At 41.5% G+C, this 15,462-nt stretch overlaps 1 protein-coding gene across 1 annotated transcript in view; it reads right to left on the bottom strand.

Moving 5' to 3' along the window:
* Positions 1-15,159, bottom strand: part of tfg (trafficking from ER to golgi regulator) — a 99,488-nt gene extending 84,329 nt beyond the window's left edge. Inside the window, exon 1 of the mRNA XM_063050548.1 lies at positions 15,020-15,159. The gene's annotated coding sequence lies outside the window, so the exon portion shown is untranslated. The remainder of the gene's footprint in view (positions 1-15,019) is intronic.
* Positions 15,160-15,462: the final 303 nt, after the last annotated feature.

Genomic DNA, 15,462 nt, shown 5'->3' with positions numbered 1-15,462 from the left:
AATAGCTATCAGGAAAGAATGGACAAACCCGGATTGCTTTTATTGAAAGATAACCAAATGGAAGTATATAAAATTATGAGAAGCATAGAGAGGATAGGTGTCAGAGCTGATTCTCTTAGGGAGCAAATATCCAATATTAAAGAGCATAGTTTTGAGTTTGCAGTGGGAGAGTCTGAAGCAGATTCATGAGGAAAGGTTAGTTTTTACACAGAGAATGACTGGTGCCTGGAATGCACTGCAACGGGAGGTGGTAGAAGCTGAAGCATTTAAACATACAGCAAAACAGCCAAGGAATTGAACAATATAAACCAAATTTAGGCAGATAGAATTAGTTTAGACTGGAGGGAATATGGGGTTCAGGTAGGCAAACACCCTGTTTCTGACTTTACTGATCTATGCAACGGTGACAGACATTTAAGAAAATTGATTTCACAACTCTCAACCATGAGGCACTTTATATTTCAACTGATATATAAGCATTGAAGAGTCAGTAGATGCTTCGAATATAAACTTACAGTGCTTCCTTGACTCCAGAAAAATCTCAGATCTCAAATATTAGACATCTATTAACAAAATGAGATGTATGAAACAAGCTAGTTAGCCTAACAAATGTCATCTTTCACTAAAATGCTGATATTTTGTAAGATATTTGGAAAGTCATTAGAATGGCAAGTAAATTCAAGATGCGTTAATGAAAAGAAGTGTCTAAAAAATTCATTAGTTTTTTTGAACATGCATTGAGCAAGGTAGATAAAGGTTGATTAGCAAAGCTGAAAGTAAGGTGCAAATGCAGCATTTGGATATTCAGCCAACTAGCAGAGTGTGTCAGTCTGATACACCATAACATCCCTGAGGCAGACAACCAAAGCAATGAATCACAATGACATCAACCACTGAACTGCTGCAGTTATGAAACTCTGCAATTAGAAAATAAAGTTTCTGAAAGATTCAGGAGACTGGATAGGAGAATACAACTTCCTTTTTCACGTGGTTCTTCATGTACAGTTGTAAACCTTGTGAACCCTTTGCAATTACCTATTTTTCTGCATTAATTACTCTTAACATATGGTCAAATCTTCATCTAAGTCACAATAATAGACAAACACAATCTGCCTAAATTAGTAACACACAAACAACTGTACTTCTTCTTGTCAATACTGAGTACACCATTTAAACAATCACAGTATAGCTTGAAATAGAATGTAAACCTCTGGGGTAATGCCTTCTACAAAAGCTATTTGGAGTTAGGTGTTCCAATCAATGAGATGAGATTGGAGGTGTAGGTTGTAGAGGTGTACTGCCCTATAAAAAAGACACACAAAGTCAGGTTACTAACAGAGCCTGCTCTTCTCAATAAAGATTCTTGTTTATGTGTACCATGAGTCGATGAAAACACTTTCAGAGGATCTTAGATGAATTGCAGAGATGTCCAGAGCTGGAAAAGGCTGCAAAAGCATTTCTAAAGACCTGAGGGTTCAGCAGTCAACATAAAAGAAATTGTCTACAACTGGAGGAAATCTGGTACTGTCGCTATTCTCCCGAGGTGTGGGATTCCTGCAAAAGATCATACCAAGAGCACAGCTTGCAATGCTGAAGGAGGTGAGAAAGTACCCAAAGAACTTGCTAAAATCTCTGTTCATGTGCCCACTGTAAGAAAAAATACTGAACAAGAATGGTGTTCATAGAAGGACACCACAGATGAAAACCACTGCTCTCCAAAACAAAACATTGCTGCACATCTCAAGTTTGCAAAATACCACCTGGATGTTCCACAACACCACTGGGACAATGTTCTGTGGACAGATGAGACAGAAATTTTTGGCAGATAAGCACACTGCAATGTTTGAAGGAAAAAAGGCATTGCACACCAGCACCAAAATCTCATCCCAACTGTGAATCATGGTGGAAGGAGCATCGTGGTTTGGGGCTGCTTTGCTGCCTCAGGACCTGGACAGTTTGCAATCATCGAGGGAACAATGAATTCAAAATTGTATCAAGACATTTTACAGGAGAATGTCTACAATTAGTATCCTCAGTTCCAAAATGATTAAGAAGTGTTATTAAAAGGAAAGGTGATGTAACACAATGGTAAACATGCCTCTGTCCCAACTTTTGTTGAGTGTGTTGCAGCCATCAAATTCTAAATTTGTGTATATTTACAGAATACAATTAAGTTGGTCAGTAAAACTATTGGAAATCTTTTCTTTGTACTTTTATCAGTTAAATAAAGGTTCAAGTGAATTAACATATCACAGATTTTTGTTTTTATTGCATTTTGGAAAATATCCCAACTTTTCTAGAAATGGGGTTTGTACAGATTGCCAGATCGTGTTTGTCTATTATTGTGACTTAGATGAAGATAAGACCACATTTTATGAGTAATTACTGCTGAAAACCAGGTAATTGCAAAGGGTTCACAAACTTTTTCCTTGCAACAGTGCTTGAAACTATACTTTCCAGTGAATCACTAAAAAAAGCATTCAAGAATAGCAAATAATTAGGAAAGAAAAATGGCATATTGGGCTTTATTGCAAGGGGGCTAGAACTTAGAAATGGGAAAGTATAGTAAAATTCCAATAATATGACACCCTCAAATTTTAAGCCAGTGTAGCAGATTTTGTGCAGTACTGTGACCTATTTTCCATGTACTAATAAACTAATGGAAGTTATTCCTCAATTTGGCAACAAAACTTTACTTCACTTTTTCAGATATTGCACAGTATTACAATTAGTCTTCCAGTGGACACGATAACTGTAAATGGATTGCGAGAATCCAGTCAGTTTAAAGATTGTTCACGAATTAGAGCTGGATAAGTTTCGGGGAATCTGGTAACTGAGGCCCAGTAAATGGAAAGTGAACTGTCAAGTCCATTGCCATATGCACAAGTAAATGTACACATGTGCAATGAAAAACTTACTTACAGCATCACAGGCATACAGCATCAGCTATACAAGATTCTCAAGAAAAACATAGATTACACACAATTTCCATTAAAAAAAACCAATAAGAGCAAAGAAAAATCCACTGCAGTGCAACGTGGTCATACTGAAGTAGTGTTTATGGATGTGCAGGTTGGTTCAAGAACCAACTGGTAGAAAGGAAGTTGACATCTTGAACTTGGTGCTGTAGGACTTCAGGCTTCTGTACCTCCTGTCCACTGCTAACTGGGAGAAGATGCAACAGGCAAGATGTTGGCAATGTTTGATGATAGATGTTGCCTTCTGAGGCAGTGCCTTAAATAGACATGACCAATGGTGAGAAAGAATGTGCTCACAATATATTGAGCTGAATCCATGACAATCTGCAGCTTCTTGCATTGGTGCACATACGAATTGCTGTAGCAGACCATAACGCAACCAGTCAGGAATTTTATCCCCAATAAATATCCAAATACACTTTTTAATTGTTTTTTTAAATGTTATACGAGACAATAAAATTTCCCAAAAATCAGTTGTATCTAAAGAGACTGGAAGAAACAGAGCCTAGGGAGTTTAAAGGAAGCATGGGAAAGAGATCAGGTAGCATGGGAAACAAGGCCCTGGTGATTCAGATGTTGAAGCAACTAGAGTTCAGAACAACTGACTACTGAATAATCAAAATCACAATTGTACAAGGTGTTGGTAAGCCCACACCTGGAACATCGTGCTGAGTTTTGGTCCCTTGTTTTAAGCACTGGAAATAGTACAAGAGCAATTCACTAGGTTAATTCATGAGATGAGTGGGTTGCTCTATCACAAGTAGCTACAATAAAATTGGATCTGTGTTCTTTGATATTTACAATGACCGATTAACTTCTTGAAAAACACATGACCCCAAGGAAAATCAAGATAGATATTGAGACATTCCTACTTCTGAGGAATCTTTCTCAAGGATTAAAGGTAGATTTTTTTTTAATGATTGGGTAATTGGGGACAATGGGGAACGAGCAGAGAATAATGTCTGTAGCAGATCAGCTATAATGATAGTGAATGGCAGGACAAGCTGGTCAAATGCTGCTCCTAAGTTTCTTGTGTCCTTGATTACAAAAGTTATGAGAATCATAGAGAAGTACAGTACAGAAACAGGCCCTTTGGCTCATCTAGTCCATGCTGAAACCATTTAAACTGTCCACTCCCATTGACCTGCACTGGGACCATAGCCCTCTATATCCCAACTATACATGTACCTATCCAAAATTCTATTAAACATTGAAATTGAACTTGCATAGACTAGCTGGCAGCTCATTCCACACTCTCACAACCCTCTGAGTGAGGAAGTTTCCCCTCATGTTCCTCTTAAACTGCTCACATTTCACCATTAACCAATGATCTCTGGCTGTAGTCCCACCTAAACTCTGTAGAAAAAGCATGCTTGCACTTAACGGATCTATACCACTCATCATTTTGTATACCTCTATCAAATCTCCTTTCAATCTTCTGCGTTCTAAAGAATATAGCCCTAACCAATTCAACCTTTTCTTATAACTCAGGTCCTCAAGATTCGGAAGCATCCTTGTAAATTTTCTCTGTACCCTTTCAACCTTGTTCACATTTTTCCTGTAGGTAGGTGACAAAAACTGTACACAATACTCCTAATTAGGCCTCACCAATGTATTATACAACATCAACATAACATCCCATTTTCTGTACTTGGTACATTGATTAACGAAGGCCAATGTCCCAAAAAGCTTTATTTACAACCCTATCTATCTATGATGCCTCTTTCAACGAATTATGTACCTGTATTCTAGATCTCTTTGTTCTACCACATTCCTCAGTGTCCAATCGTTCACTGTGTAAGATCTACCTTGGTTGGTCCCACCGAAATTCAAAACCTTTCCTTTGCTTTCTCTGACTGAAGCCTCAAAGAGCTAAAGCCTCAAGTTCACCACTCTTGACTTTGTCCACTCCATCGACGGCCACTGCAACAATGGCTATGCTCTTGTCCCTGCCTTCCTTTAATTTGCTCTTGCTAATTAATCCCAACCACTGGTTGCTGGTCAGAGCTCAATTACGCTGCTGCAACCTGCTGCTGGCCTTCTTCTACTTGGGCAGTGGACCTGTGTGTAATCCCCTCCTCTCAAACTTCCAATGTCCGGATCAGTCACAGGTCAAGCTCTATTACGACATTTTTTGAAATGTAATTTGCTGTGCCAGTGACTCCAACACCCTGTCTTCTGGAGGCACAAGTCTGGATTACTAGTCTTCTTGCTTCAAGGTGGCATCTGTTACTATTTCAGCAACTATTATACTTTGCACAGACGATTATTTTAGTAATGTTGGCAACCTTTGAGTTTTCATTCTGGAAGGCTTTGCATAAATTCAGAAAGATTACTCTTCCTAACTGCAAGAACACAGAAAATCGGCAAAAGAGTGAGCTAGCAGACACATCAAGCCTGCCCTATCATTAAATATGATCATGGCTGATCAATACTGGCCTCAGCTCCTCTTTTCTGTTGTTCCCCATAACCAACAATTCCTCAACCGCTCAAATATTTATCTATCTCCACCTTAAATGTACAAATCTATGTGGCTTCCACCATTCTCTGGAGCAGAGAATTCCAGAGATTCACCAGCCTGAGTGAAGAATGATTTTGCTCTTCTGTGAAATATAATATTAAAATGCTTGTTTAAAGCCAAAGCAAATGAGTGATCAGTATGCAACTCTTTTCAAATGCATAAATAAATAAACGGAGTTGGAACTTACATATTTATCCATAGAGCATGAAGCATAATTTGCCACCTTGTTGATGTGGGATTGTTGCTAGAAATACTCTTAATTCTTAGGGTTGGGTGTGTATTATTACTAATACAAAATGTATCAACAATCTTTGCTAACGTTAAGTGAGGACTTATCTTAAATAGTATAAATTAATAAATATTTTGATCAGCTTGTGACTTATCCTTTTGTCTTTTTCAATCATCTTCCTGCCTTGTACACAATCTGCCCAGGGTACCTTTACATTTAAATCTCCGAAACTATATAATGAAAGATTACAGGATAAGGTATTCAGCCTAATATACGTGCCAGATCTTTGGAAGTATTCCTATGAATTCTGTTTTCCTACTCTTCCAGTTCTCCAAAAAATTTACTTTGAATATTTATCTAGTGAAAGCTTGCGCTGATCTACTTCAAGGCCTAAATGTTAAAACCTGCATGATAATTGTGTCTCACATACAAGTCATTCAAATTCCCTCTACATCAGCACTCTGCAACATAACAATGACAATGTTTTGCATTTCCATTCGTCCTACTAAAGTGGATAACCTCACATTTCCACACATTAAACACATTAAAATGGTTTTCATTTGCATGTGGGAATGCAAATTGTATTGATTTTCCAAACATGCTATTCCTGATCGTAAGCAAGCCAATCCCTCAGCTCTATTCAACCTGTCATCATTTGCTGGTTGGTCTGTTTTGCATGTCTAATTGTCCAGAAAGTACGATGCTTTTTCCTACTAAATGATAAATTCAATAGGCATGTCAAAAACTCTTGGGAACTCTATTTGTACTAAACTTCACTAAATTATACCTAATCTAAACTATTATAAAACTGTATCTGTACATTTGAAAATCCCTTAGATTAGGTAATACTGTGGTCATAAAGCTTGGGCATCAATCTTTGAATGGAAATGGATGGAATTAAAACATTCACAAAGAAAGATGGTTTTGGCTGTCAGAGGTTAATTATCCCTGCACCAAGACACCCCCACAGGAGCTTCTTGAGTGGTGTCCTAGACTCAGTATCTTCGCCTGATTTCTTGACAGCCTGTCTTCTGAGATAAGGTCAGAAATTGTCATTAATGTCGGCAATGGTCAAGTTCATTCAGAACTGCTTAGAGAATTGCTGACAATATTCAGCCATGTGCTGATAGCAAGCAACATTCACACCCCAAAAGTGCCAGGCATGACTCATTCCTAAATACCATACCAAAAAATTCAAGTGCTACCATAAACCAAAGACTCAACTGGATCAACCACAATGACTATACGAGCAAGGTGATGTCTAAGTATTCTCCAGTGAGTGACTCAACATCCGATAAGAGTCACAGAACACTACAACATAGAAACAGACCCTTCCGCCCACAGTCCATACCTAACTCTAGATCTGCTTAATCCCATCAACGTGCACCTGCCCTCCATACACCCCCCCCCCAATCAAGTATAAAACAATAAGACCATTTATGTATAAGATCAGGAGACATAGAAGCAGAATTAGGCAATTTGACCCTACAAGTCTACTCTGATATTCCATCATGGCTGATTAATTATCCCTCTCAACCCCATTCTGCTGCCTTCTCCCCAGGACCTTTGACATGCTAACTAAACAAGAACCTCCCAACCTTCACTTTAAATATACTCAATGACTTGGCCTGCATAGCCGTCTGTGGCAATGAATTCCACAGATTCACTACCCTCTGGCTAAAAGAATTCCTCTTCATCTCTATTCCAAATGGACGTCTACCCTGAAGGTCCTGTGTTTCAACTTTCTATCTAACTCCCTAAATTCTCCCCTTTCCTACCCATATCATTGGTATGTACCACGACATCTGGCTGCTCACCCTCCCCCAACAGAATGTAGTGGACCCAATTTGAAACATCCCTGACCCTGGCACCTGGAAGGCAAAATACCATCTGGGTGTCTTTTTCATGTCCACAGAATCTACTGTCTGCTCCTCTAACTATATAATTCCCTATCACTACCGTTCTCTTCTCCCTGCTTCCTTTCTGAGCCACAAAGCCAGACTCAGTGCCAGAAACACAGTCGCTGTGGTTTCCCTTGGTAGTTGTTTCCCCACCCCCAACAGTGTCCAAAGCAATATATTTATAATTGAGAATGGTCACAGGGGTACACTGCACTGGCTGCTTATTACCTCTCCCTCTCCTGACAGTCATCCAAGTATATGTCTCCTGCAACATGGGGGTATCTACAACCTCTTCATTCTCCTGGTATGACTCTGGCTTCTCCCATGAAGGCATTGACTAATCCAATTTACTACCCCCAGTCCTTTCTGCCATCTACAAAGACTAAGTTAAGAATTGTAGAATACTTTCCATGTGCCTAGAAAAGTGCAATGACAACAAGAAGCTCAATGCCATTTAGGAATATGAAGCCCATTAGATTGACACCCATCAACCACCATAAACATTCAGATCCTCCACCACTGCTCTACAGTAGTTGCAGTATATCATCTACCAAAGGCACCACGATCACTCATTCAGGCTGCTTCAACCCTACAATCTCAAACACCAAAACAGACAAGGACAGCAGCTACACTGAAACACCACCCTCCAGGTTCCTTTCTAAATCATACAAAGACCTGGATATATACTACCCATCCTTCATCATCACTGGCTCTAAATCTTGGAACTCACAAGCCAACTGCACCATGGGACACCTTCACCAGTAGTAAGACTGCAACAGTTCAAGAAGGCAATCACCACCACCTTCTTATGCCTAATTAGGGATGGTCAATAAATGGTTAGATCCCAAAGATGAACTCTCTATTAATTCCTTGTCAACATACTTTCCAAACACATTTACTATATGCTTCAGGGCCATTGGATGGTAGCTATTCAAGTCTCTCAGTTGGCCTTTCTTGACCACAAATAACGTTTTCCACACAGATGGGACCCTTTCCAGACTGAGACCGAAGATTGAAAGTGCACTGGAGAACACGCCACACAGCTGTTCAGCATGCTCCTTCAGGACCTTTGGGTTCACAACATCCAGTCCCAATGCTTTGCCGTGTCTGAGTTTCCCCACAGCCCTTCTCACCTGCTCAGTAGTGAAGGTGAGCCCATGATGACCGGGGAGTTAATGGAAGGTGAGGGCTGGGGGAGGTGACGATTAGTACCATAGCAGTTGGTGTGTGGGATGGCGGGTTCAGGGCAAGGAAGGGATGTGGCCAGATTAATTATTATTCATGCCTAGTTACCCACCAGTTATTATTATATGAACCGACAAAAGTCAACGCAATGCAGTCATCTAGTATTCATTGAGAGGCGTAGTATACTCAGGCATTAATGTACTGAACAACCTCTCTTTAATGCAATACATTTATAAACTGGCAACCCACTTTCATCCCAAGTCCTGAAATCATTTCTGGTAATAGAAAGAGAAAATAGATTTGAATAATTTTATTCATCCCACAGTTACAAAAGATGTTGGTTTGTCTCACATTGCCAAAATAGCTTGGTAAGTCATTATTAGCTCCCACCACTGTCTGTAAGGAGTTTGTACATTCTCCACGTGAATGCATAGGTTTCCTCTGCATGCTCTGGTTTCTTCCCACATTTCAAAAATATAGTTAGGATTAGTGAGCAGTGGGCATACTACGTTGGTGCTAGAAGCAGACCAGCACTCACACAAGCCCCACTGATTTGATTTGCACAAAATCAACGTATTTCACTGCATCTTCTGATGCTTCGGTGTACATGTGACAAGAGATTATGTGGATGTGAAAGGGACACCCAGGTGGTATGCTGCCTTCCAGATGTCGGGGTCCGGAACGTCTTGGATTGCATCCACAAATTTTGGAGAGGGAGGGAGAGCAGCCAGGTTTCTTGTTACATATTGGTACCAATGACATAGGAAGGAAAAGCAAAAAGGTGCTAAAAAGAGAATTTAAGAGAGTGAGGTAGAAAGTTGAGAAGCAGGACCTCCCAGGTAGCAATTTCTGGATTGTTACCTGTGCCACGTAGCAGTGAGGGTAGAAACAGAATGATTTGACAAATTAATGCGTGGTTGAGAAGCTGGTACTGGGGGCAGGGCTTCAGGTCCTTGGATCATTGGGATCTCTTCTGGGGGAGGTATGACCTATTCAAAAGTGCCAGGTTGCACCTGAACCCAAGGGGAACCAATATTCTCACAGGCAGTTTTGCTGGAGCTGTTGGAGAGGGTTTAAACTAATTTGGCAGGGGGGTGGGAATCAGAGTGAAGGGACTCAGGATAGGACAGATGGTAAAAAGCAAAGATAGCATGCAGTCAGACTGTCAGGAAGGATAGGCAAATGATAGGACATAATTGCAGCCATGGGGGTGAACAGTGCATTGGGGATGCAGAATCAGAAAAATACAGTACACAAAATGGTATATCTCAATGCATAGAGTATAAGAAATAAGGTGGGTAATCTTGTTGCACTATTACAGATTGTCAGGTACAGTCAGCCATCACTGAGTTACGGCTTAAGGATGGTTTTAGTTGGGAGCTAAATGTCCAAGGTTACACGTTATATCAGAGGGATAGGAAGGTCGGCAGAGGGGGTGGTGTGGCTCTACTGGTAAAGAATGGCATCAAATCAGTAGAAAGATGTGACATAGGATTGGAAGATGTTGAAATCCTTGCGGGTTGAGTTAAGAAACTTCAAGGGTAAAAGGACTCTGATGGCAGTTATATACAGACCACCCAACAGTAGCTGAGATGCAGACCACAGATCACAACAGGATATAGAAAAGGCGTGTCAAAAGGGCGATGTTATGAGTCATGGGAAATTTCAACATGCAGGTCGATTGGGAAAATCAGGTTGGAGATGGATCAAGAGAGTGAGCTTGTTGAATGGCTACAGAATGACTTTTTAGAGCAGTTTTTCATTGAGCCTGCTGGGGGATCAGCTATACTAGATTGGGTGTAATGTAATGAACCGGAGGTGATCTGGGAGCTTAAAGTAAAAGAGCGCTTAGGAAGCAATGATCACAATATGATTGAGTTCAACTTCAAATTTGATAGGAAGAAAGTAAAGGCTGAAGTAACAGTATTTCAGTGGAGTAAAGGAAATTACAGTGGAATGAGAGAGGTGTTGGCCAAATTGGAAGTAGATGCTGACAGGGACGACAGCAGAGCAGCAATGGTGCAAGGTTCTGGGAAAAACGAGGAGGTGCAGGACAGATGTATTCCAAAAATAAAGAAATACTCAAATGGCAAAATAGTACAATCGTGGCGACAAGTGCAGTCAAAGCTAATGTAAAAGCAAAAGAGAGGGCACAGAACAAAGCAAAACTTAGTGGGAAGAGAGGATTGGGAAGCTTTTAAAACCTACAGAGAGCAACTACAAGAATCATTAGGAGTGAAAAGGTGAAATATGAAAGCAAGCTAGCAAACAATATCAAAAAAGATGACATGGTGGCAGAGGACAGGAAAATTGCAGATATCACTTCACTCATTAAGAAAGGAGGAAGGCAGCAGAAAGGAAATTGTAGACCAGTTAGCCTGACCACAGTGGTTGGGAAGATGTTGGAGTCAATTGTTAATGAAAAGGTTATGGAGTACTCAGTGACACAGGACAAGATCGGACAAAATCAGCATGGTTTCCTTAAGGGAAAATCTTGCCTGACAAACCTGTTGGGATTCTTTGAGGAGATTACACATAAACAGATAAAGGAGATGCAACAGATGTTGTATATTTAGACTTTCAGAAGGCCTTTGACAAGGTGCCGCACATGAGGCTGCTTACCAAGTTAAGAGCCCATGGTATTACAGGAAAGTTACTGGCATGGTTAGAGCATTGAATCCTCTTCTGGTTGACTGCCAGTGAGTAGTGGTGTTCCGCAAGGGTTGGTGCTGGGACTACTTTTTATGCTGTATATCAATAATTTCGATGATGGAATAGGTGGCTTTGTTGTCAAGTTTGCAGATGGTATAAAGATTGGTGGAGGGGCAGGTAGTGTTGAGGAAACAGGTAGGTTGCAGAAGGACTTAGATTAGGAGTATGGGCAAGAGAGTAGCAAATGAAATACAATGTTGAAAAATGCATGGTCATGCACTTTGGTAGTAGAAATAAATGTGCAGACTATTTTCTAAATGGGGAGAAAATCCAAAAATCTGAAATGCAAAGTGACTTGGGAGTCCTTGTGCAGAACAACCTAAAGGTTAACTTGCAGGTAGAGTCAGTGGTGAGGAAGGCAAATGCAGTTTTAGCATTCATTTCAAGAGATGCAGGATACAAGAGCAGGGGATATGATGCTGACGTTTCATAAGGCACTGGTGACGCCTCACCTTGAGTATTATGAACAGTTATGGGTTCCTCATCTAAGAAAAAAGTATGGGAGAGGGTTCAAAAGAGGTTCACAAGGATGATTCTGGGATTGCAAGGGCCATCATACGAGGAACGTTTGCTAGCTCTGGGTTTATACTCACTGGAATTTAGAAGGATGGTGGAGGGATCTCATTGAAACCTTTTGAATGTTGAAAGACCTAGACAGAGTAGATGTGGAAAGGATGTTTCCCATGGTGGGGGAATGTAGGCCAAGAGGACACAGCCTCAGGTTAGAGGGGTGTCCATTTAAAACAGAGATGCAAGAAATTTCTTTAGCCAGAGGGTGGTGAACTTGTGGAATTTATTACCACAGGCAGCTGTGGAGGCCAGGTCATTGGGTATATTTAAGGCAGAGCCTGACAGGTTCTTGACTGGACGTGGCATCAAAGGTTACGGGGAGAAGAGCAGGGAGTGGGGCTGAGGAGGGGGAGAAAAGGATCAGCCATGATTGAATGGCGGAGCAGATTCCACAGGCCAAATAGCTTATTTATGTTCCTACGTCTTGTAGTCTTATAAAGCTAATCTTTACTACCAAGATTAGCTTCCTGAAACACTAATATTGTTTCTCTTACAACATACACCACCTGACCTCATATATTTCTGGCATTTCTGTTTCCATTCAATATCTGAAATATTTATCTTTGGAAATGGGTTTAATTTATTAGCAGTTCTCTTCCAGAAATGGCCACCCTAAATTAGCTGTGATCCTCTCTCCAGTGAGAGCAGCTTCAAGTTCCTGGCCATCAACATACCAGGATTAACATGTGGTTCTACTTTGAAAGACGCATGAGATTCAGTATGTCACCAAAGGCTCTTACAAATTCCCACAGATATACAGTGAAGAGCATTATGACTGGTTGCATTATAGCCCGGCTCTACACCCATGATGGCACACACAGGATTGATCGCAAGGTGTTACAGCGAGTTAGAGACTTAGTCAGCTCCTTCATGAGCACAATCCTCCCTATCATCAAGGGCATCCTCAAGAGCTGGTGCAATACGGCAGTGGCATCCATCAATGAAGACCATCACCGTTTGGAACATCCCCTTGTCTCATTACTATAATCAGACAGGAAGCACAGGAGCCTAATGACCCAGACTCAACATTTTAAGACAGCTTCTTCCCCTCTGCTATCAGATTCTTATCAATGTACTATGCTGCTGCCACAGAACAACAAATTTCATGTCCTGTAAGCCAGTGATAATAAATCTAGGTCTGATGTCCCTTTGTTTACATTCAACACACACAAAAGTTGCTGGTGAACGCAGCAGGCCAGGCAGCATCTCTAGGAAGAGGTACAGTCGACGTTTCAGGCCAAGACCCTTCGTCAGGACTAACTGAAGGAAGAGTTAGTAAGAGATTTGAAAGTGGGAGGGGGAGGGGGAAATCGAAAATGATAGGAGAAGACAGGAGGGGGAGGGATGGAGCCAAGAGCTGGACAGTTGAACATTGACTTCTCAAACTTCCGCTAATGCCCCAGGTACCTCCCCCTCGTACCCCATCTGTTATTTATTTATATACACACATTCTTTTTCTCTCTCTCCTTTTTCTCCCTCTGTCCCTCTCACTATACCCCTTTCCCATCCTCTGGGCTTTCCCCCTCCCCCTTTTCTTTCTCCCTAGGCCTCCTGTCCCATGAGCCTCTCATATCCCTTTTGCCAATCACCTGTCCAGCTCTTGGCTCCATCCCTCCCCCTCCCATTTTCTCCTATCATTTCAGATCTCACCCTCCCCCTCCCACTTTCAAATCTCTTACTAACTCTTCCTTCAGTAAGTCCTGACGAAGGGTCTCGGCCCAAAAAGTCGACTGTACCTCTTCCTAGAGATGCTGCCTGGCCTGCTCTGTTCACCAGCAACTTTTATGTGTGTTGCTTGAAATTCCAGCATCTGCAGATTTCCTTGTGTTTTCATTTACATTCAACATTTTTGAGAAGATATTTACTAATATTCACTTCTACAGCTATCTCCATCCTCAGCAAAAATCTTCAGCTCCAACCAGTTTTGAGGAAAGTTCAAGGACCTGAAGCATTAATTCCTTCTCTCTCCACAAATGCTATCTGATCTGCTGAATATTTCTGTGATAAAAATGTAAAGGACAGGTGCAGAACCAAGCCACTCAGCACCTCAAACCTATTCCAGATTAAAACAATGATACAGCTGATCTATCACGTCATTTTCATGTCCTATACCAATATCCCCCATTCATCTAATACCCACAAATGCAGCAGTCTCATCTTTGAATGAAATTAATAACTGAGCACTCACAGCCCTTTTACACAGTGAATTTTTCAACATTTCAGTCCTAAATGTGCTGGCCTTTATTTTTAAATCAATGACCTCAAGTTCCAGTCAGGAAAAATATCGCCCTGCTTCTACAAAGTCCTTTTAGAATCATGTACCTTCACGGATTTTATATCTGGGAAATTGCTACAAGTCTTTAGTTATTGGAAGTTGAAAACATTTGATTAAATCAAAACCTGTTTCTTCAGAACTGTCATTTTAAGTGACAACAGGAGTTTTTCATCTTTAAAATATTGGTCTTCTTGAGAATGTATTTTTTCTCTCGGTTACGCAGCACGAAGCCTGCTATTTATGAAGTGTCAAGTGCCCCGGATCCCAGTCCTGTCCTTACAACAATTGTGGTCTCACCCTCCCCCAAAGCAGAACTCCCATTCATATTGGCGACACGCCTGCGCACAGGCGTAGACAGATTTCCTGCCAAGAATTTACACCATCCACACGCAAAAAAAAAAATCCGTGGAAGAAATAAAACTACTGCAATTAATCGGAAAGAGGGGATGAAATTCCTTGCAATGCTCGGGCCTCAAGGGAAAGGGAGCGAGTTGCAGATAATGAGTTGGTTGAACTTCGGATGAATGATGCCGGGCCGGGCTGCGCCAGACCAGGCCCGGCTCCTCTCCACCTTCCTCACGATTACCATCTCCTAATATAACAACAAGCTCTGCGGCGGGAGCTTTTGAAAGAAAGTGCCGTACAGACCTGCGGGTGGAGGTTGGAAGCGAGCTCGGCACCTGCCTGCCCTGCCAGTCCAGTCCTGCGCTGTGCTATTCCCCCGACTTCTCTCACCACGACGGGAAATCCCTCCTCCCAGACCTCATCTGGACGTGGCAAACGGAGGCCAGTGCGCCTGCGCGCGCACCTTTCACCTCTGGTGGAGCCGTAGGCTGCTGCAAGGATGAGTCATGATGCTGGGCTGCGGGATGGGAATATTCCTCCATCCAAAATACTGTCCTGCGGGTGGTGGAACAACCTGATCGAGCTGCGCCACCCACTAGAGCTGGTGTACACTGACACAGCTCTGTGCGCATTTTTGCAACCTTTTGCTAGCGCTTTGAAACACAGGTGACGATGAATCAGCATATTGGAGGGATATTGATAATCTGACTTGAGTGGTGCCACAACAACCACCTCCTACGCAATGT

Source organism: Mobula hypostoma, chromosome 6 (genome assembly GCF_963921235.1).
Source record: "Mobula hypostoma chromosome 6, sMobHyp1.1, whole genome shotgun sequence".
Taxonomy (NCBI): Eukaryota; Metazoa; Chordata; class Chondrichthyes; order Myliobatiformes; family Myliobatidae; genus Mobula; species Mobula hypostoma.
This window is presented reverse-complemented; position numbering and strand designations above follow the sequence as displayed.